The 24,283-nt window shown below is 37.8% G+C and overlaps 1 long non-coding RNA gene across 1 annotated transcript; it reads left to right on the forward strand.

Annotated features, from left to right (window-relative positions):
* LOC149216785 (uncharacterized) lies at nucleotides 1–18,986 on the forward strand. The gene is made up of 3 exons (XR_016251151.1): nucleotides 1–341; nucleotides 1,772–1,932; nucleotides 17,928–18,986. It is a non-coding gene; the product is annotated as an uncharacterized LOC149216785 (long non-coding RNA).
* The last annotated feature ends 5,297 nt before the right edge of the window (nucleotides 18,987–24,283 follow it).

Below are 24,283 nucleotides of genomic sequence, written 5' to 3' on the forward strand. Positions count from 1 at the left end.
CTAGGTTTTTGTTAACGGCTTTATCGGTTCTACGGTTTTTTGTTAACGGCTTTATCGGTTTCTACGGTTTTTGTTAAGTAACCACCCGGTTTGATCCAACAGCTTGTTGGTAATCCTAGAGATGATTGCAGAATAGGTTGGCCGAGTTGCAGAGCAATTTGAGTACTGACTGCTCTGTCACTTACTCATTAAAATAAATCTGCGAATTCCTACTACACGTTTCAGCCTAGATAGTGCCCATAATCACACCGACTTTGCTTCTCCAATAGTTGCTACAGGAGGCGCTGTTCTGACCTTTCACCAATTCCGCCATCTATTTCATCTCTGAAACTCATCAAAAGGTAGGCGAATCGAAATCATATTTGTTGAATGTGAAATTATTTCTGAGAAAGAAAATGCCATATTTTTCAGAGATTGTATTAAATTACATCCACAATGTCCATGTGATACAGAATACATGAGGGCAAAAAGAAATTGAAGATTTGTATGAAAATTTAAAGACTATTCTTAACAGTCATTTAGACGAGCCGAGTTTAAAAAGAAATTTCCCTTGTTTTTGCTTTTTTAAATCAAATTTTGTAATATAGGTCTACATGTCATAGTTCCAAGGGTATAGCTTCTCCAAGTGCCAGACGTTTTGAGGGGTTTTTATTTCTCAAACGATCCAGTACCTTGAAAAATCCTCGAATGGCTTGCATGTATGATTTCTGTGGATTTTTTTACTTCTCCATGTTATGGGCACAATGAAAATTTCTAGTATCTTATTAGTAACTGTATAGATCTACATTTCAGAGTTCCAAGGGTTTAATTTCTGCAAGTGCCAGAGTTTTCCAGGGTTTTTGGTTTCTGAAACGATCCAGTATCTTGAAAAATGCTCGAATGGTCTATATGCAAGTGCCAGAGTTTTCCAGGGTTTTTGGTTTCTGAAACGATCCAGTATCTTGAAAAATGCTCGAATGGTCTATATGTATGGCTTTTGTGAAATTTTTTACTTGTCCAGGTTCCGGCCGCAATGAAATTCTCTAGGTTGTTTTGAATATAATATACCAGTTCTGTGTATGATAAAAATGATTTTAAACCGCTTATTTTCTGGTCAAGGTCAAGGCAAAACATGGGGTAGAAATTTGAGATGCCTGGTATGGGTTCACCTGTCTCCTACGGCATAGTTCCTCCATGCTCTACTGGTTTCCGAGGCTTTTGAAATGATTCAGAACCTTACAGTTTCCTGAAACGGCTTGAATCTACACCATCCGTGAATTTTCTTTACTTGATTGGATTCTGGGGACAATGAGCTTTTCTGGGGACATGCTCTACGTATTTTCAGGGCCTTTGAAGTGACAAAAAAAACCTTGAAAAAACGTTTGGATCCACGAATCTCTGCATTTTGTGAATTTTTTCCTTCATCTGATTCCAATGACAATGAATTTTCCCGAAGAGTTTTAGATAACCCCTATAATATGCCCTCCACCCCCGGTGTCTTAGTTACCCATATAATATGCCCTCACTCCTGGGTGTCATAGTTTTCGTACAAACATGCTGTACTGAATCATTTTTCTTTTTCCATGGTTTTTTTTTCAACTTCAATCCACCGTGGAAAAAACTGTAGATCAAAATTCTATCATGTGAAAAAGCATTGATATATTGTTATTTTGTTTGATCAGGCGAAATAGAATATATTCCGTCTTTTCTTAGAAAAATTCCTCACACCGAAATGCCGTTTACATTTCACTTTCTTCTGATAGCGTTGTGAATTTGTCTATATGATCTGCAGGGCTTCTTGTGATTCCAAACATTTTGGAAAGATTTGAAGCTGTTTCAATGAATGGTTTAGCGGAATATTTTCTCGAGCAACTTAAAGAAGCCACGTTGTTGACAGTGGAAGCTTCTATAATGTGTTGCACTCAGATTGACTCTTCCAAATTTATTTTCCAGGTGGGAGTGTGTTCTATTTTTATTCTTATTTGCAAAGAAAAGTGTATTTTAATGATAAGTATGATGTAGAGGTGCACCCACATGCCATATGGCAGCAGCTTGTATGAATTGCAGCAGCTTGTATGAATTGTTTAGAATTATGAGAAGAAGTGGTAGAATTATAAACATTGTTGAGACTTGTGATTATAAGGTAAAAGGGTCTTAAAGAAAATATAAAAGGGTTTATATACCTTGGTTTTATAATTATATTTGCTTGGGTTTATAATATCTAGGGCTTCTATAATTAAACACAAGGGTTGTATTATTAATAATAGTAACCCCAAGCCACTTTGTACTATTGTTGACCGTCGGATCCATTGTGAGACGATTGAACAATGATTTGGGTTTGTTTGCTATCAGATTTTAAAAAACAGTTTTGAAAATAAAACATTATTAAAAAAACATAAAGAATGATTAATTTTTAATTAATAAACAATTCTTGACCATTAGATCCATTGTTAGACACATAAAGAATGATTAATTATTAATTAGGCCGATAGGCCTTCCGGCCGGCCTTCCGGCCGGCCTTCCTTTGAAATAGACTTTCGTTGTCCTTTTCGTTCTCAGGTTGACACGCGTTCATATTCGGCGGGCATCTGTCGTGATTTCTGTTTATTCTCAGCGCCGAGAACTTTCTGCTTTTCCTGCTTTTCGTCCGTTTGGTAGCATCTGTCCTAATTTCTGTTTATTCACAACGCCGAGAACTTCCTGTTTGGTAGCATTATTGCTGGGTGGCATTATTGCTCAACACTCTCGAAAACCCAGTTATGCGGTCCTTGTTTTGCGGTGCACACATTCATGACTTGAAACCCCTGTTCTGCGATGCACGATCAACAGATTTGTGCTTTGGAAACCCTGTTCTGCGGTTTCTGTGCTTCCATGACCTTAGAACTTCCTGCTTTTCCTGCTTTCCGTCCGTTTGGTAGCATCTGTCCTGATTTCTGTTTATTCACAGCGCCGAGAACTTCCTGTTTGGTAGCATTATTGCTGGGTGGCATTATTGCTCAACACTCTCGAAAACCCAGTTATGCGGTCCCTGTTTTGCGGTGCACACATTCGTTGCTTGAAACCCCTGTTCTGCGATGCACGATCAACAAATTTGTGCTTTGGAAACCCTGTTCTGCGGTTTTCGTGCTTCCATGATCTTACCGGCAGCCTTCTTCGATCAAACTTCATCGACAAACGGACAACCCTGTTTGACAATCTCACAAAGTATAGCAGTGTTCAAACTGACAAAGGAGCTTGGTTTGACAATCTCACGAATGCAGCTGGAAATCGTGAGGCAGAGCTGTTGTTTAAAATACATCTGCACAACATCATTTCTTCCAGGTCAGGTCCTTTTTCAACTACTTTGTCATATCATCTCTCTCAGTCCTGTTTTGCTTCCTAGGGATTTGCTGGACAGACTGGCCTAATTTCCACTGTATAAAAGTTTGAACCATTCCAAAGATAAATCGAACCCTTGTTTTCACTGCTTGTATTCTCAGAAGCCCGGGTCCATTCTCTCCCTTTGCTTGGGCAATCACTTGGCTCTGTTCGAACATTGCCACTGTTTTTTGAAATTGAATTTGCGAAAATCAAAATAGACAGTTTGGCCATGCCGATTATGAAATACTAAATTGATAATGTAGATCACATTTGAAACTGGGCCATTGAAATTTCCCTCTAGAGTACTCAAGGGAAAGTTTATATTAGCAGGGCATCGTGAGAATCTGAGATTACCAGCGTATGCACGCACATAACACAACCTGAGAATTTGAGTTTACTACTAAATTGATAATGTAGATCACATTTGAAACTGGGCCATTGGAATTTCCCTCTAGAGTACTCAAGGGAAAGTTTATATTAGCAGGGCATCGTGAGAATCTGAGATTACCAGCGTATGCACGCACATAACACAGCCTGAGAATTTGAGTTTACTACTAAATTGATAATGTAGATCACATTTGAAACTGGGACATTGAAATTTCCCTCTAGAGTACTCAAGGGAAAGTTTATATTAGTAGGGCATCGTGAGAATCTGAGATTACCAGCGTATGCACGCATATAACACAGCCTGAGAATTTGAGTTTACTACTAAATTGATAATGTAGATCACATTTGAAACTGGGCCATTGAAATTTCCCTCTAGAGTACTCAAGGGAAAGTTTATATTAGCAGGGCATCGTGAGAATCTGAGATTACCAGTGTATGCACGCACATAACACAGCCTGAGAATTTGAGTTTATTGGGGTATGCACGCACATAGGCATTCTTGTATATTCGTAAATTTTATCCATTTATTTTGGCGAAATTGAAAGATGTTTGACTTCTCCCATCTATAATTTCCCACCCTGTAATACTTGAGATTGAAAGAGATTCAGACAAAGAAATATAGCATTACCTTGGTTCTGTCGTCGATCCAATTGGGATGACATAGAGCGAAATACAACTCTTTCTTGGAACAAATTTCTAAAGTCGAATCCATCCGTGCAAGAAGGTGGGGAAGAATCTTGTCCCACACAGAGTTTGAATTGCCGGCCGAACTGAATGTCTGATTGACAACAAACATCTCTAGGTGTGGTGATATGAAACTCTCTAGCAAATCCCCCATTGTTATCGTCATCCCTTTCTTGCTCTCCTCCATCAACTAGGTTAGATTACAATAACAAGATACCAGAGTAGTTTCTTTGTTCCGATTTGCTTCCTCACTCTTCTCTACCCAATGTGAGACCAACTCTTCTCTGCCAGAGTAGTTTCTTTGTTCGGACTTGTACCAGAAGAAGTTTTTATAGTATTCTCTCCTTCCGATTTATTGATAAATTCATAAATAAATTCATGTTCATTCATGTTCATCTCCTTAAGGCTGATCTGAAAAGGTTAGCTTCCAGGCCACGGTATAAATTCATGCTTATCTATTTCATAGACCTAAAATGCATGTCCAGGTAAATTGACGATTGTCTCTTTATAAGATCTAGGAATGTTTGCTCACAGCCTGTTGACCTTTTGACGTATGATAAAATGCTTTTTCATCTGAAAGAGCTTAATGCAGGCTGCAACTGTTAATTGTGCATGCAAATTTAACTTATATTAAGCTAACCTTATTCTTACCACAAACCAGCTTTGTATACCCATGTTTAATAGGCAAAATTGGAGCAAAACAGGCTGGACTGTATGTTGGAGGTTAAATTCAAGAGGAAATTACGTTTGCTGCAAGCACTTTTTGAAAGTGTGGAATTGTTTCACTCATTATGGCCCAGCGTGGTTGATTAAAATGCTGTCACTTTCATTTTCATTTTATTTGGAGTTATTGTACGTCAGAGCTAAGAACTTCCTTCAACAACATACCTTCTGCAACACGACTTTCCTTCAACAACATGCCTTGTGCAACATGACTTAACTTCAACAACATTCCTTGTGCAACATGACTTCTCTTCAACAACCTATGCTATGAGACAATCTTCTATACAGTTTCTTTGTGTTAAACTTGCTCTTTTTTTGCACAAAAACAGTTAAATTTATATTCTAAAAAATTGTGGCTAAACCATAAGCGTAGGTTTACAAGAAATATATACTTTTATGCAGACATACCCTAAAGTGCATAGACAAGTATAAATTATCCAAAAAATATTGTGGAGGCCTATCCATGTCATTCTACTCTGAATTCTGCATGTGTGCTGCTTAAGAAGCTGACATACTAACAATACTTATTCTCTGATTTATTGATAAATTCATAAATAAATTCATGTTCATTCATGTTCATCTCCTTAAGGCTGATCTGAAAAGGTTAGCTTCCAGGCCTCGGTATATACTATAAATTCATGCTTATCTATTTCATAGACCTAAAATGCATGTCCAGGTAAATTGACGATTGTCTCTTTATAAGATCTAGGAATGTTAGCTCACAGCCTGTTGACCTTCTGACGTTCAATAAAATGCTTTTTCATCTGAAAGAGCTTAATGCAGGCTGCAGCTGCTAATTGTGCATGCAAATTTAACTTATATTAAGTTAACCTTATTCTTACCACAAACCAGCTTTGTATACCCATATTTAATAGGCAAAATTGGAGCAAAACAGGCTGGACTGTAAGTTGGAGGTTAAATTCAAGAGGAAATTACGTTTTCTGCAAGCACTTTTTGAAAGTGTAGAAGTGTTTCACTCATTATGGCCCAGCCTGGTTGATTTTATTGCCTATATTAGCTTTTTTATTCTGAGGATCCATGTTTATAGATTATTTGAATGAGTAATTATACAGAAGGCAAATGGCTGGCATACAGATCAAAAGACAAATTGCTCTGGCATACCAAAAAAACGCTGTCACTTTCATTTTCATTTTATTTGGAGTTATTGTACTTCAGAGCTAAGAACTTCCTTCAACAACATACCTTCTGTAACACGACTTTCCTTCAACAACATGCCTTGTGCAACATGACTTTCCTTCAACAACATTCCTTGTGCAACATGACTTCTCTTCAACAACTTATGCTATGAGACAATCTTCTATACAGTTTCTTTGTGTTAAACTTGCTCTTTTTTTGCACAAAAACAATTAAAATTTATATTCTAAAAAACTGTGGCAAAACCATAAGCGTAGGTTTACAAGAGATATATAGTTTTAGGTAGACAAACCCTAGAGTGCACAGACAAGTATAAATTATCCAAAAAATATTGTTGAGGCCTATCTATGTCATTCTACTATGAATTCTGCATGTGTGCTGCTTAAGACACTGACATACTAACAATACTATTAGACAAAACATGGTATGAGCACACATTTTCAGAGAAAATTTTGATTGTGCACACCTAAGGATAGGTAGGAGGCAAGGTCATTCAAAGCCCTTCCTTGCAGTCCATGAAATTACATGGGTTGGTAAGGCTAAAATTATATCGAAACTGCCCACATTTTTACCCCTTGCGTGCTGCTTAAGACACTGACATACTAACAATACTATTAGACAAAACATGGTATGAGCACACATTTTCAGAGAAAAATTTGATTGTGCACACCTAAGGATAGGTTGGAGGCAAGGTCATTCAAAGCCCTTCCTTGCAGTCCATGAAATTACATGGGTTGGTAAGGCTAAAATTATATCGAAACTGCCCACATTTTTACCCCTTGCACATCATACTCCATTTGCCTCTTTGTAACTTTGTACGAAAAGAAAATTGGAATTGAATTACTCCTCTTTCTGCAGATCGTTGCATTTAGATGGGTTGGTCAGGCTGCAAATAAATAGAAACTGCCCATGATAGTCTGCAGTCTGGCCACAGTTGTGTGACTGATGGAATCTGATTGTTGTTATGGTCTGGATGCTGTTTTCAGGGTATTGTTTCTGACAAGAGGGAGGACCCATATAGCTGTTATTACAAACATGAGCTTGGCCCCAGATAGTTCTTCTAGATGCTTGGATTGAAGGAATGTGTGAACTTTCAGATTCAACAGCTATACATAGTGTTTGAATAGCGTGTTCGTTATATGCAATGGCTGCTATTCAACATATGTTTAATGAAATGATTCCCTATAATGTGCAAAAATGCACAAGCACAGTGATTACACCCGAATATAGCATATTAAAACAAAAAAAAAATTCTGCATTGTTCAGAAAATAGTTAATATATCATGAATTATGCACAAGATTCACAAAAGAAGCACACTGCTTCCAAGTGATGGGTCTCACACTGCCTGCCATAAGTGTGGGCACTATATGTCGATGCCTCCAAGGCCTACTAATATGAAACACTTATAAAAAAATTATTACAAAGCCATAAGGAGTCGAGTCAGCCTTTAAAAAGGGTCTGCAAAGGGTAAATTAAGTGAGCGAAATACATGGCAATTGCCTTGATTGAACCACATCTCTTAATGGGTAGGATCAGTATTAGGGATGGCTGGCAAATGTTCCTATTTCATTGATGTTTTGATGGTACTGTAAGACTATAAGGATCTTTGAGTCGCTTGAGGTACTTCCTAATTTGCACAATATGTACCTTGTCACTAATTTATATTCTAAAAAATTGTGGCTAAACCATAAGCGTAGGTTTACAAGAAATATATAGTTTTAGGCAGACATACCCTAGAGTGCACAGACAAGTATAAATTATCCAAAAAATGTTGTGGAGGTCTATCCATGTCATTCTACTCTGACTTCTGCATGTGTTCTGCGTAAGAAACTGACATACTAACAATACTATTAGATAAAACATGGTGTGAGCACACATTTTTAGAGAAAATTTTGATTGTCCACACCTAAGGATAGGTAGGAGGCGAGGTCATTCAAAGCCCTTCCTTGTAGTCCATGAAATTACATGGGTTGGTAAGTCTAAAATTATATCGAAACTGCCCACATTCTTTCCCCTTGCACATCATACTCCATTTGCCTCTTTGTAACTTTGTACGAAAAGAAAATGGGAATTGAATTACTCAGACATGTATAGTTTTAGGCAGACCAATGTTGTAGGAAGCGGGAGCGAAGCGGAAGCGTTTTTTGGAAGCGAGGACGCCGAAGCGTCATTTTCCAAAAATCTAGGAAGCGAAGCGTTCGCGGAAGCGTCTCCTATATATATATACATATTTTATATTTTTTTGCATTTATACTCAAAACAAACATCCCAAATACCAAATTAATTGTTGAAGACATGAAAACATGCATATTTTTGCATAAATCAAGATAGATATAACATCCATTGTACATTAATGATCTAGAATCTAGATTCTTCTCCTCTTGTCTAGCCTTTGCCTCTACCTCGATTGTCTAGGGATATTAGTCAACATTGCCCAATTTTGATCAAACTACCTAATTCAAGACTTAAAATATGGTAGAAAAAGCTTAACATGTTTGATCGATGATTTTGACTTGATTGAAAGGTAATTTTTTGCTAAGGGCGTGCCGCGTGACAAAGGAGTTCAACAATTAACACCACCAACACCAGGGTACATATAGGGCTTGGTGCTCTTGACTAAATGCTAATCGCATACCTTCGTACTTGATATAATCTAATGAAATGCCACAATCCCATTAATCCTGAATACCTGTAAACCGTTAAGTCTGTTGAATTTTGAATAGGATATGAAATTCTATTTTCTCCATATGAAGTCTAATGAGGCTGGAACCACTCTCAAACATCCTGAGTCATTTCATGGTAATGTTAAAAATTTAAGTAAAAGGATGAAAATGAAAAATAAAGGAGAATGTCACTTTTACTTTAAGAATTTAACATTACCATGAGGGAGCATCTGCTATATTTATATTTTTTTTGCCTTCATTCGTCACCCTAACCCAAGGTGGACCCACCCCCAACAAGCAAACTCACCTAAAATTTAAAAAAAAATTGAATTTTTTTTTTTTTCTAAACGCTTTTCCGGAAGCTTTTCTGGAAGCGTACGGAAGCGTCTGGGAAGCGTATGCTTCCTCCTCCGAAGCGCCACGCTTCTGACGCCCGAAGCGTCGTACGAAGCGCGCTTCGGCGCTTCGGAAGCGGTGCTTCCGTACAACGCTTCCAAATTTCCAGGAAGCGGTTAAAAAAGCCGAAGCGGCACTTTGGAATTCAGAAGCGTCGCTTTTGGCCAAGCTTCCTAGGCGCTTCCGTACGGGACGCGCTTCAGGGCTTGGAAACCGGGGGGGGGGCGCTTCGTGCAACACTGAGGCAGACATACCCTAGAGTGCACAGACAAGTATAAATTATCAAAAAAAATATTGTGGAGGCCTATCCATGTCATTCTACTCTGAATTTTGCATGTGTGATGCTTAAGAAACTGACATACTAACAATACTATTAGACAAAACATGGTATGAGCACACATTTTCGGAGAAAATTTGTGCACACCTAAGGATAGGTAGGAGGCGAGGTCATTCAAAGCCCTTCCTTGAAGTCCATGAAATTACATGGGTTGGTAAGGCTAAAATTATATTGAAACTGCCCACATTTTTTCCCCTTGCACATCATACTCCATTTGCCTCTTTGTAACTTTGTACGAAAAGAAAATGGGAATTGAATTACTCCTCTTTCTGCAGATTGTTGCATTTAGATGGGTTGGTCAGGATGCAAATAAATAGAAACTGCCCATGATAGTCTGCAGTCTAGCCACAGTTGTGTGACTGATGGAATCTGATTGTTGTTATGGTTTGGATGCTGTTTTTAGGGTCCTGTTTCTGACAAGAGGGAGGACCCATATAGCTGTTATTACAAACATGAGCTTGGCCCCAGATAGTTCTTCTAGATGCCTTGACTGAAGGAATGTGTAAACTTTCAGATTCAATAGCTATACATAATGTTTGAATAGCGTGTTCGTTATATGCAATGGCTGCTATTCAACATAGGTTTAATGAAAGTGATTCCCTATAATGTGCAAAAATGCACAAGCACAGTGAGTAAACCCGAAAATAGCATATTAAAACAAAAAAAAATTCTGCATTGTTCAAAAAATAGTTATAGATCATGAATTATGCACAAGATTCAGAAAAGAAGCACACTGCTTCCAAGTGATGGGTCTCACACTGCCTGCCCTAAGTGTGGGCACTTTATGTCGATGCCCTATAAAAAATTATTACAAAGCCATAAGGAGTCGAGTCAGCCTTTAAAAAGGGTCTGTAAAGGTTAAATTAAGTGAGCGAAATACATGGCAATTGCCTTGATTGAACCACATCTCTTAATGGGTAGGATCAATATTAGGGATGGCTGGCAAATGTTCCTATTTCATTGATGTTTTGACGGTCTCTAAGACTATAAGGATCTTTGAGTCGCTTGAGGTACTTCCTAATTTGCACAATATGTACCTTGTCACTAATTTATATTCTAAAAAACTGTGGCTAAACCATAAGCGTAGGTTTAAAAGAAATATATAGTTTTAGGCAGACATACCCTAGAGTGCACAAACAAGTATAAATTATCCAAAAAATATTGTGGAGGTCTATCCATGACATTCTACTCTGAATTCTGCATGTGTGCTGCGTAAGAAACTGACATACTAACAATACTATTAGACAAAACATGGTGTAAGCACACATTTTTAGAGAAAATTTTGATTGTGCACACCTAAGGATAAGCCCTTCCTTGCAGTCCATGAAATTACATGGGTTGGTAAGGCTAAAATTATATTGAAACTGCCCATGTTCTTTCCTCTTGCACATCATATTCCATTTGCCTCTTTGTAACTTTGTACGAAAAGAAAATGGGAATTGAATTACTCCTCTTTTTGCAGATCGTTGCATTTAGATGGGTTGGTCAGGCTCCAAATAAATAGAAATTGCCCATGATAGTCTGCAATCTGGCCACAGTTGTGTGACTGATGGAATCTGATTGTTGTTATTGTCTGGTTGCTGTTTTCAAGGTCCTGTTTCTGACAAGAGGGAGGACCCAGATAGCTCTTGTTACAAACATGAGCTTGGCCCCAGATAGTTTTTCTATATGCCTGGACTGAAGGAATGTGTGAACTTTCAGGTTCAATAGCTATACATAGTGTTTGAATAGCGTGTTCGTTATATGCAATGGCTGCTATTCAACATATGTTTAATGAAAGTGATTCCCTATAATGTGCAAAAATGCACAAGCACAGTGAGTACACTCGAATATAGCATATTAAAAAAAAAATTGCATTGTTCAGAAAATAGTTAATATATCATGAATTATGCACAAGATTCACAAAAGAAGCACACTGCTTCCAAGTGATGGGTCTCACACTGCCTGCCCTAAGTGTGGGCACTTTATGTCGATGCCTCCAAGGCCTACTAATATGAACCACTTATAAAAAATTATTACAAAGCCATAAGGAGTCCAGTCAGCCTCTAAAAAGGGTCTGCAAAGGGTAAATTAAGTGAGCGAAATACATGGCAATTGCCTTGATTGAACCACGTCTCTTAATGTGTAGGATCAGTATTAGGAATGGTTGGGAAATGTTCCTATTTCATTGATGTTTTGCCGGTACTGTAAGACTATAAGGATCTTTGAGTCGCTTGAGGTACTTCTGAATTTGCACAATATGTACCTTGTCACTAAATCAAATAACAAGCATTTGGTTAATGTGGTCTACCTTTGGTGGTTAATATGAGAGGTTATTCTCCTCCCCGTGTAGGTTGTGCCCTTATTATTGTTTCACCATTAAAAGTTAGCCTTGCTAGATTAGATTTCTCCTTCATATCACATCTTCTTTGACTAGAATTTTGTGTTGTGGTGAAACTGATGAATTGTAGGTACTCCTATCACGGGAAAAAGAAACCTCTTGTTAATATTATGGAGACAACCTTGACAACGAATGCCATTCCTCTATTGCTGGATGGTTGCACCAAGATTCAACCACTACTTCAGATAATCGATGTTGGTTCTGTTACCTCATTAAAAACAACATCCTCGCACTTCCACATTACTCTATCTGATGGAACACATCAACATAAGACTTTGCTACCATCCGCATATGGCCCACAAGTTTTATCTGGAGACATCCAAATTGGCTCAATAATTTTACTAAAAAAAGCAGCGTGCACTGCTTCAAAACTCCTTGTAAGGCCCACCATTTGAAATCACCCTCTTTTACTTTTTCCCTTCTAAACGCTTTTTGCATTAAAAGAAGGAAAATGGAATCTTCATTAATTCATTTCTCATTTGTTTACATAAGGTCCATCCGAGTGGTTGAGCTTGAAGTTGTGATGCGCTCAGCAGCATTGATGAAGGACGCATCGACGCTACAACATGCATAGGCGGGTTCATCCCAATTTAGCTCTTTGTCAGCTGAAGATACCTTGCCCTCTGTAGTTACTCCACCAACTACGGCAACAACTACAACAATTCCATTCACGACACTCAACCCTTACCGAAAATATTGGTCAATCCAAGGTAGGGCATCTGCAAAAACATCATTGAAGGTGTACAACAATGTGCGAGGCTCAGGAAAAGTTTTTGGATTTGACCTTATCAATCGTGATAAGGAAGAGATCCACCTTTCTGCATTTGCCGAACTGGCCGAATCTCTTTACAATCGAATTCAAGTTGGGCAACTATACATTGTTTCAAATGGCACAGTGAGACAAGCAAATCCAAACTACAACCACCTCAAGAACAAATGGGAAATTTACTTGTTTGCTGTTTCCACTATCAATCCATGTCCCACAGATGATCCAACGTTTCCTTCCCAGAGCTTTCACTTCAAGTCTATTGCTGAAATAAAAAGTGCAACTCCAAATATGAATGTGGATGTCATTGGTGTTGTTACCTCCACTTCACTTGCATCAACAATTCGACAAAAAGATGGAAGTGAAACATTAAGGAAAACACTCATATTAAAGGACAAGTCAGGTTTTAGCATTGATGTAACATTATGGGAAGACCATTGTGACTATATAGGACATAATCTTTTTGAATTTTACTCTTTCGACAACCCACCAATCCTTGCAATCAAAGGAGGTCGCTATTTGAATTTAATGGCACCACAATAGGGACGATACCAACAAGCACTCTCACAATAAATCCACAAGTTGAAGAAACTCACCAACTACATGTATGGTTCCGTGAAACAGGCTATAGCTCTTTTTCTCCATCTTTGAGTAGAAACTATGGTGTTGCTTCGAAACGTGCCCTAACATGAAAGACGTTTCATGAAATTGCTGGCATGCAGCCCTCCGATAAAGCAATCTGGGTTTTAGTTCGAGCAACAATTATTGCTCTTCATATGGACGACTTCTACTTTCTAGCATGTCCATTAGATTTCAATGGAAAACAATGCATGAAGAAGGTTGTGGAGCATTCTAACAATCTTTGGCATTGTACAAAATGTAACGGTGACTTCCCAGAATGTGACTACCGTTACAAACTTAAAATTGAGCTACATGACCACACCGGGAATCTACAGAACGTCACAGTTTTCAATGAATGCAGGGAATGAACTCATGGGCATCACGGCAAAAGACCTGTTCCTGCTTTCTATTGAACCAACTGACCTGCAGGAAATTTGTGGCCGAATTTCAGGGCATTGCTTCCAGCTAACACTTTCCATTAAAGCAGATTACTTCAACGGTGTTCAACGCTTGCATCCAATATTGATCAATTCAGAAGAAATTCAATATGCCTCTCCATGCAAGGAATCACTCACTGACATTCAAGCAATGTCCACTTCATAACGACCTATTGTTCGCCGCCTTTGAGCTGTTTCTTAGGGTTTCTTCTACCACGCCTGTTTGTACATAAACAAACATTTCCACACAACTAATTGTCTCATCTTGTTGTAAATTACACACCCATGTTATTATGATGCAACCTGTAGCTTTCACTGCAAATAATCTCTTCCAGTCATTCCAAAATATGTATGTTTGCCATTTACATTTTACATAATATAGATATCAACATTTGTAAAGAGATACTACATATGTTTGTCGTTCGTTGTCTACATGCTATACATTGATCTCTTGCTTGCTAAGCTATTCATTTTATCGCTCAAACATGTCAAACAAATTTATTTTTTGAAGAAGGTACGAAATTTTTTTAATCTTGTTTCTCTCCTCTCAATGATAGATGCCGAAATAACATATGATTTCATAGCATTCCTAATTGCATGTTTTTCCTTCTACCTAATCTACCTACCTTCACCGATGTTGAAATAAATAAATATTAATTCTATGTTCAAAATATAATGTTTTAATTTCATAATGGATTTACACCCAGTAAAATGAGATACCAAACATGCACTACTTGTTTACGAAAACTAACAACTATTACTTGTACTTGTTTAGATATGCTAAGAGACAATCAAATTGCGGCCAAAAACAAGTGGCGCCGTATTCTTTATGCACGACAAAAGGATCGAATAAATGCACGCCGTCGACTACTTTACGAAAACCACAACAACCCTACTACTTCCTCTACATCCCTTCCCACCTTAAATGCTCTCCCACCTATACAAACCAACCCACTGCACATTCATCAAATCCAGTATAACCCTCCCCTTAATGAAGAACACAGTTGCTTTTGAGAAAGGATTGATGTACTTTCTACCTTGCATGTTTGCACAATATGCAAGGAAGCATACCCAGGAATGAAAACAAAGCTTTTCCACGGTAGACTCTCTTGTTTTCGTTGTGCATCATCTAAATCTACCAATCGTTTTTTTGAACTAAACAACATGGACCCTGGAGAACAACCCTATGTCCTTCACCAATTAACACAAGTCGAAGAAATGCTCATTACACATGTCAACCCTATTCTACAAGTCACTCATTCCTGTGGTGGTCAATACAAATATAGTGGCCATACAATTAGCTTCCCTCAAGACATCACCACTATTGCCAAATACTTACCCCGAATGCTGTCTGACTTAGACATCCTCATTGTGAAAAGGCAAAATCCCACTGAAAAGGCTTACGAATTCTTCGTTTGCAAATCACGTGTCCTTGCAACCCTTGAATACAAAATAAAATATGACCCTTACTACCGTGATGATCAATTCAATTCATCTGCAATTTCTGTGCTGCCAGATCACCCTATAGACATTTCTTCTCTTCTCCACAGTGTAACCACCTCCTCTTTTGAACCCCATCAAACCACTATTGATTCTACTTATAATCCTGATGTCAAGCTACCTCCATTAGAAATCCAACCCTCTTCTTTCGTTCCAGTACTCCCAAATTCATGTACTGAGTGTGAACACATTTGTAACTATTTGCACTTGACCCATTCAAATTCAACAAGCTCTATCCATTGGCCCCCAATATCTTTAACTGCTATAAATGAATACAACACCATCGGCCTCTTTGCCATGGCATTCCCCACACTCTTCCCTACAGGCACCGCAATGATCATGCAACCAAGACTTACAAAAGTTGAAATGCATGAATATGTTGTACACTTGCTGCACTACCATGATAATCGCTTTGGCCAACACCCAAGATTTTGCTACTATCTTTATAACATTCTAATGCGCCACCGTAGCCAAGCAACAGCTAGTGTTTTCGTGAAGAAGTACATTGAGAACAACTTGCCAAAAACGGTTTCAGACCTATGCAAGTGTCTTCATGACTCTCTAGATTCAGATTACCAGAGCAAATAATGCGGTTCGGTTCAGCTCTACGAGGAACATGATCTTTCTGGAACAAAAGACGATCTGAGCTCACTGACATGATCACGCAAATAGGCAGCCCAACATTCTTCTTCACTCTCAGCGCAACTAATACTAAATGGCATGATTTGCACACGATCATGCCCACCAGTGTTCCTTCCAATTCAGTCAACCCCTTCCAGTGGAAAATCCAAAACATAATCAAAAACCCACATCTAACAATCCAATATATGCATTGTAGATTTACAATTTTTCTTGAAGAAATGCTGCAAAAAGGCCTCCATGCAACTGACAACTGGTGCAGGTATTATTTAATATCCATTTCCCTCTACATTATTTTTATACATTGCATATATATGTATTAACCAAATGTAACCTTCATATTATATTCAGATACGAATGGCAACAGGATCCGCACACATTCATGGCTTCCTCTGGCTACAAAGTGCACCAGACATGGAACAACTGGCACAGGAAAATCCCATTTGATTAAATGTCTGCACCAAGCATTTGTGGAAAACTCACTAGCAAACAAAAACCCTTTATTGTTACTTGCACCAACTGGCGTTGCAGCTTTCAACATAAATGCCCTCACAATTCACTCTGCCCTTCGTATCCCTATCTAGACAATGCATCCTCTCGAAGGCCAACTGCTCCTACACTTGCAAGAGCAACTCCGTCATGTAGAATACATCCTCATTGATGAAATGAGCTTTATTGGTCCAAAAATGCTTTCTCGCATTGACGATCGTCTAAGAGAGGCATTCCCTCTTCATTGGAATGCACCATTTGGTAATCGCTCAATTATCCTTGTCGGAGATTTAGGCCAAATACCACCTGTAAAAGACATTCCTTTATACATTGGGACATCACGTGGTACTGCATTTTGGCGCAGCTTCGACATATTCATAACACTTTCAACCATTTTTCGTCAACAAGGAGCTAACCCGTCCCAGGTTGCTTTTTGGCAAATACTTGCAAATCTTAGGAATGGAATATCTACACTTGAAGATTGGCAACACCTAATGTCAAGAACAAGTTCGTCTCTTACACATGAAGAGAAATGCACATTCGAAGAATCCATGCACCTATTCGCAACAAACAATGCAGTTGTCTTGCATAATAAGAAAATGCTTAAAAAATTGAACATCCCAGTAGCGCTTTGTTCTGCGGAGCAACAAAGGCAGAAAACTCCTGCTACAACAGAAGATGAGCATCTGCCTGCAAAGGTGCTCTTGTGTAATGAGCAAAAAGTTATGCTCACCAGTAACTTATGGGTACATGCAGGCCTCGTCAATGGCGCACTTGGGAAGGTCATCTCAATATTTTATTCAATTGGCTCAAAGCCCCCAGCATTACCATCCTTTGTGGTTGTTGACTTTAGACAATACAGAGGAACACTGTGGGACATTTCACACCCACATATGTACCCATTTCTCCCATCACAAGGGGTACACGCCGTCAGATACCACTTCAAATGGCATGGACTTTAATGATACACAAGTCACAAGGAATGACATTAGACAAAGCAACAGTGGACATCGGCACCAGAGAACGCCAAGGGCTAACATTCACTGCAATTTCAAGAGTGCGGTCACTAGCAGACATACACATCAATTCGGCATTCCCGTTCTCACGCATTGCACAAATGCACAAGAATCCATATCTTAAGTGTAGACAACAAGAAGAATCATTCCTTGCATCAAAATCTGTTCAGGATAATACACTTTAGCCAATCGTACAACCTGTCTTCCAGAATTACCCACATGGTAAACACCACTCACTACATAACCAAGTTTCACATAGATTTGCTTGCTATTACATTTAGTTTCATATGATTTTATACTCGTTTGGAATCATTTAATTTATTTTGAATATTCAAACAAAATCGTCAAACATATCAATTTTCACTTACAATGTTTCCTTTTTGGATGGCAACAGGTATGGATACATGCTACCTACGAAGGTTGTATGAGTGTTGCGAAGAAATTCAGCAACAGAAACTTACATTACAAGATATGCAGACAAGGATCTTGCCACAACAATCATTGCCACTTTACTGTTTGTGCCCAGCCATTAAGTTGTTAAAGAAAATAAGGAAAATACTTAAGATAACAATTCACATCCATGAAAGGGATGCACACAGGCAAATGCGCCATCAATTGCAGGAACAATGGCACAATATGGCACCACAATAAACACTAACTGGTGTTGCCGATGCCATGGCCCATCATGCATATATGATTAGCTGCTCATTCTCAATTACAAGGCAATAGGTATGGATACATGCTACCTACGAAGGTTGTATGAGTGTTGCGAAGAAATTCAGCAACAGGAACTTACGTTACAAGATATGCAGACAAGGATCTTGCCACAACAATCATTGCCACTTTACCGTTTGCGCCCAACCATTAAGTTGTTAAAGAAAATAAGGAAAATACTTAAGATAACAATTCACATCCATGAAAGGGATGCACACAGGCAAATGCGCCATCAATTGCAGGAACAACTGGCACAATATGGCACCACAATAAACACTAACTGGTGTTGCTGATGCCATGGCCCATCATGCATATATGATTAGCTGCTCATTCTCAATTACATCTCTATATGATAGAATGTTTTTATTGTACATATGTTTAGAGGCCAATGAATACTTTCATTGTATATATGTTTAGTTATAACTTACCAAACACATCTCTATGTGTAGAGTGACTTTTCTCTGTCGACTTTAGGGTTTTTAGATTATTATAGATGTTGAGCATTTTAGCTCTGGCCGGAACCAAACTCTGTTGTTTTGTTCTTGTTTTTGTTAAGATCCATTTATGCAATTCATGGAATTACAGTGTTTAAATTTCTCTTCATAATTTACAGTGGTTATATTCTCCACTGAGTTTTGTATGGCTGTGAATGTAATCAGTAAATAGGTTGGGCGTTATCCTTTTCCTGTACTGTTGGTTTAACAGGTTACTTGTAGTATACATATATGCATTTTGGTATTTTATGGCTAAACACTTGGTTTGAAATAGTTCTGCAATCAAATCTTGCATGTTGGGCATGTAAATAATTCCATTTTTGAAATCACAAAGGATGGTCCGGTTTTATGTTGCCTTCCCATGTCATGACTGGCTGCTTCATCATCCCCAAAAATTTTTAGCAGATGGCAATGCATCTCAATGTGCTCTGGAAATCTTGTCTGTGCAACGAATATGCATACAGTTTTTAGACTAGATCAAGAGCCTACTACAGACCAATACCCTACTTTTACGTTGTATCATTTTAGTTTACACACGCATTAATCATAATAACTATGGTGTAACTTGTGTCAAACTCTTAAACTTGTTTCCAGAAGTGGAGCCCAGAAAAACTCCACAGAAGCATCATAATCCTTTTAAGAGAAAGAAGATTGTAAGACTTCATAACTCACCATATAATCAAATGCACAACTATCCATGGAAACTACATTTATCAGCTTACCAGGGCCTTGACTATTGAAGTGTGTTGACTAACAGTTTTCTTATTGCTAGGAAACACTGCTTGAAACATGCAGACCACGGATTCCCATTGGATTTGACTTATTGAGTCTCCAACAAACATTAATCGCTTTCCTCTTAACCGCTCTAGCAGATTTTTGGCATTGAAAGTGAAACACCATATACAGAAAAGTCCAAATCCTTTTATTCTCATATACAATATCACCCTGTTTTTTATCCATTTATTTTCATATGTTCCACTAAGTTTCTGGGACGTCAGGACATGGGAATATGTCTGGGGGACATGTGGCGATTCCCTCAAAATTTAGGAAACTCACGGGTGGTATCGGAGTGCCTGAAATAGGGTTCTCATCCCAGATACTAAATATATGAAAATTAAATTATTCAATTCATAAAATATAAAAACAACAGAGCACCGTTGTATTAAGTTATCAATCACCATGGCAAAGCCATTGACAACATCCTTTATGAGAAGTCTTTTGAGTGTCTGGTAGAGTTATTTATCAGAAGCCTTTTCTTTTCGTGAGTGAAAATGTTTTAACTTCTATATACCGTCCTAGACAAAGTAGATGTTTAGTATGAATGCGTAGTCATTATTTGGACCTGTGAACTTTATTTTATTTGAAGTATTCAATTGGTTAGTATGAATGCGTAGTCATTCGTTGGATGTGTGAACTTTATTTTATTGGACCTATTCATATTCCTTTTATAGGTTATTAGACCATAGTATGTGTTGGGCTGCGTTTTTATTTTTAGATATTGTAGTTTGTGTCTGATGGATGCACTTAAACACTATGTTGTTGGAAGTTCGATTTTGGTATAAGCACATTCAGGACATATTAATTCATTCAAAATTCCATTACGAGATTAACTATTTTAGTATTTATATGCCAAAGAGAACTCAGGTAGAAGGGCAGTAGGAACTGTAGTCAGCATACGGACAAAGAAAACAATCATATGTCATTCAGGACATTTCATTCATCCAAAATTCCATTGCAGGATCAACTATTTCTGTGTCACAGAGAACTCAGTTTAGAGGGGAGTAGGAACTTTAGTCAGTGTAAGAATTAAAATGATTATATTGCATCTACTACAACTAGGATGATTGGGGTTGAGGTTGGGGCTTCATTTACCATTCTTACTCATTATGTCTAAGCAGCTATTATGAAGGTCTCTATCAGATTGCTTTCAAAAGTGCATCTTTGAAAGAGAATCTTGGATCTGTCAGGGGAGGAAGTACAAAGCTAGATGGACCAACGCTAAGGGGATTCAAGGGTCCATACACAAGGGCACCCATTGGGTCCATTCAAGGGTCCATACACAAGGGCACCCATTGGGTCCATCTTTATCTTAGAGGTATGTAGGGGATGGGTTCCCAATAGCAGTGATTAATGTAGAGGTTACAAAGCTTGATGACGCAAAAGAACCAAACAACATCTTTCAATGGGCACAGGGAGGGGATCAGAATCTCCACTGGGGATGGACAGAGCACTTTGTGGCAAGGCTAAGGAGGTGGCCATTGAGGCCATAACAGAGATGGAAACGCAACTAGAGTAAAAGTCTAGCCACCTCTCACGGAGCTCCAACTCCACATTTCAATTTTACTTTATTCACAAAAATTTGTATGTACTTAGTAACAAGATAAATATACTTATTTGAATAATTATCTACAATGCAGAAATATCTCCTTTCATTAACTAAAAGGATTGAACACCTATACTATATTCATCTAAAATGTTTTGAAGTCATTAACATCTTCCCTAAATTACACATATAAACTGATAAGATTTAGAATCATGCATCCTTAGCAAGACAGCTGAAGATAATGTGCACTGATGAATTCCAAAACCTAAGCATATGTGTCCAGTCATCTCATGAAGCAAACGTCATGTCATATACCATGGCAGGCATGACGAATAATTAGGATGGCTATAAAATTAAAAATATTGCTGAGTAATGTTCAAAGGCTTTTATTAATTTCTCGTTGTGACCAGACAGAAAATGTATGTTCCATGACACATCCTCCAACTCCACCTCTCCCTCGAAAAATATAAAGTTTCAATAACATCAACTTGGTGAGTATGAGGCAGTCAAGAAGACTCTGATATATAGAATACAAAGGTTTGGGTCACAAAGAAAGCATATGCCAATTGACAAGTGATAATCTGTTAAACAAATATAAAGCATTACATTATAAAGTATTACATATAAATTTTAGATACCAGTACACAACACTGCACTTGCCAGTTTAGAGCTCTAACTAGCTTTAATTTGTAACCTGCTACTGCCATGAGTCCCTTATTAGGTCACTATTAGGTCATTCAGCTAAATGGTTGGGGGGATTTGACAAAGCAAATATATGAATCTCAATCGCCGTTCTAAATGAGTAGTGAGACTTACTTTAATCTCTGAAAAACCTTTGCTGTGAACAGGAAGAAAATCCATGTTTAATGCCCCTGAATTACATTAAACTTAAAACACCATCCACTATGAAAGACACACTTGCTACTTTTTAGCTCTAACTATTGCAGAGCAATACTGAAGAGCGCAGATGCTCGGGTATCATCACATATTTACACGTTGCAGTCACTAGGGCAATACCAAATTTTAAACTATAATCAAAACTCCAACCAAAGAAAGTAATTGACAAATTACGAAACCCAATCCTGCTTTCTTGCATAATCAATACTGAAATTTATAAATAGAAAATCCTGAGGATAACGTGCACATCCAATTACCAAATTTTGCATGATCCTTTGCAGATTAATCTCCTTCCATTAATGAGCCAAAGGAGTAATCCAAATTGGCAATGCAATATCACCCTGTTTTTTTGCTATTTTTTGCATTTCATTTCCTTTTATCATAAATGCAATGCAAAAGAGAACATACTTCTAGGTAGGCTAATTTGTTTGCATTTTTATTTGCAGGGTTTAATTTGATTTCTGAAATATTTTGGAATAGAAATGATTGAGGTAAAAAACTGATATTTTTTATTTTGGAATGGGGATTGCCAAGAGTTTCGCTGCTACATCTCAGTTCTAACAGCTTTGAAGGACGCATTTCTAAAGATATTGGCAATGCTAGAAATTTATCTAACCTACAAATTGACTGTAACAGATTTTCAGGTAAGATTGCCAAGGTAGGGCTTTTATCTGTTTTCAATGCTAGCAATAATAAATTTTCAGGAAGATAGAAATAGATTAGATAACGCGCGGTTATTTTAAAATATTAAATTACAATGTGGAAAAGCATATTACAATTACTTAATGTTTTAGTTGTAGTGTCAACTAGCAATGTAAGTGGTTTGTTTTAATATTTGCAAATAAAAAATTTCTCCGTTTTTCATTTATCATGTCAAACGGTGTAATTTATTTTTTATTTAAAAAATAAAGTGTGTTGCCAATAATCTATTGAGTTTTTAGTATGAATGCATTTTAAACTTAATATATTGATATGAATGGTTTGGTTTTGGTTTTGTTGTTTTAGTATCAAATGTGCTGGTACGGGATAGTCATCGTGGTTATTGCCTTGGTCACTAGCGAGCTTTGTATATGCTTGACTATCTGTAGAGGTTTTTTCCTTTTAATAATCCTATCGGCCTCTCTTTGTATGAACCCACCTGTGCATGTTGTAGCGTCGATACGTCCTTCATCAACGCTGCTGAGCGCATCACAACTTCAAGCTCAACCACTCGGATGGACCTTATGTAAACAAATGAGAAATGAATTAATGAAGATTCCATTTTCCTTCTTTTAATGCAAAAAGCGTTTAGAAGGGAAAAAGTAAAAGAGGGTGATTTCAAATGGTGGGCCTTATGAGGAGTTTTGGAGAACTGTGCAAGCTGCTTGTTTAAGCAGAATTATTAAGCCAATTTGGATGTCTCCAGATACAACTTGTGGGCCATATGCGGATGGTAGCAAAGTCTTATGTTGATGTGGTCCATCATATAGAGTAATGTGGAAGTGCGAGGATGTTGTTTTTAATGAGGTAACAGAACCAACATCGATTTCGATTATCTGAAGTAGTGGTTGAATCTCGGTGCAACCATTCAACAATAGAGGAATGGCATTCGTTGTCAAGGTTGTCTCCATAATATTAACAGGAGGATTCTTTTTCCTGTGATAGTACTACCTGCAATTCATCAGTTTCACCACAACACAAAATTCTAGTCAAAGAAGATGTGATATGAATGTGGAATCTAATCTAACAAGGCTAACTTTTGATGGTGAAACAATAATAAGGGCACAACCTACACGGGGAGGAGAATAACCTCTCATATTAACCACCCAAGGTAGACCACATTAACAAAATGCTTGTTATTTGATTTAGTGAGAAGGTACATATTGTGCAAATTCGGAAGTACCTCAAGTGACTCAAAGATCCTTATAGTCTTACAGTACCGTCAAAACATCAATGAAATAGGAACATTTCCCAGCCATTCCTAATACTGATCCTACACATTAAGAGATGTGGTTCAATCAAGGCAATTGCCATGTATTTCGCTCACTTAATTTACCCTTTGCAGACCCTTTTTAGAGGCTGACTGGACTCCTTATGGCTTTGTAATAATTTTTTATAAGTGGTTCATATTAGTAGGCCTTGGAGGCATCGACATAAAGTGCCCACACTTAGGGCAGGTAGTGTGAGACCCATCACTTGGAAGCAGTGTGCTTCTTTTGTGAATCTTGTGCATAATTCATGATATATTAACTATTTTCTGAACAATGCAATTTTTTTTTTTTTTAATATGCTATATTCGGGTGTTCTCACTGTGCTTGTGCATTTTTTGCACATTATAGGGAA

The sequence above is a fragment of the Pinus tabuliformis genome, chromosome 1_1, assembly GCF_031772625.1.
Source record: "Pinus tabuliformis cultivar Carrire ecotype Pingquan chromosome 1_1, CPIR1, whole genome shotgun sequence".
In the NCBI taxonomy this organism is placed as follows: Eukaryota; Viridiplantae; Streptophyta; class Pinopsida; order Pinales; family Pinaceae; genus Pinus; species Pinus tabuliformis.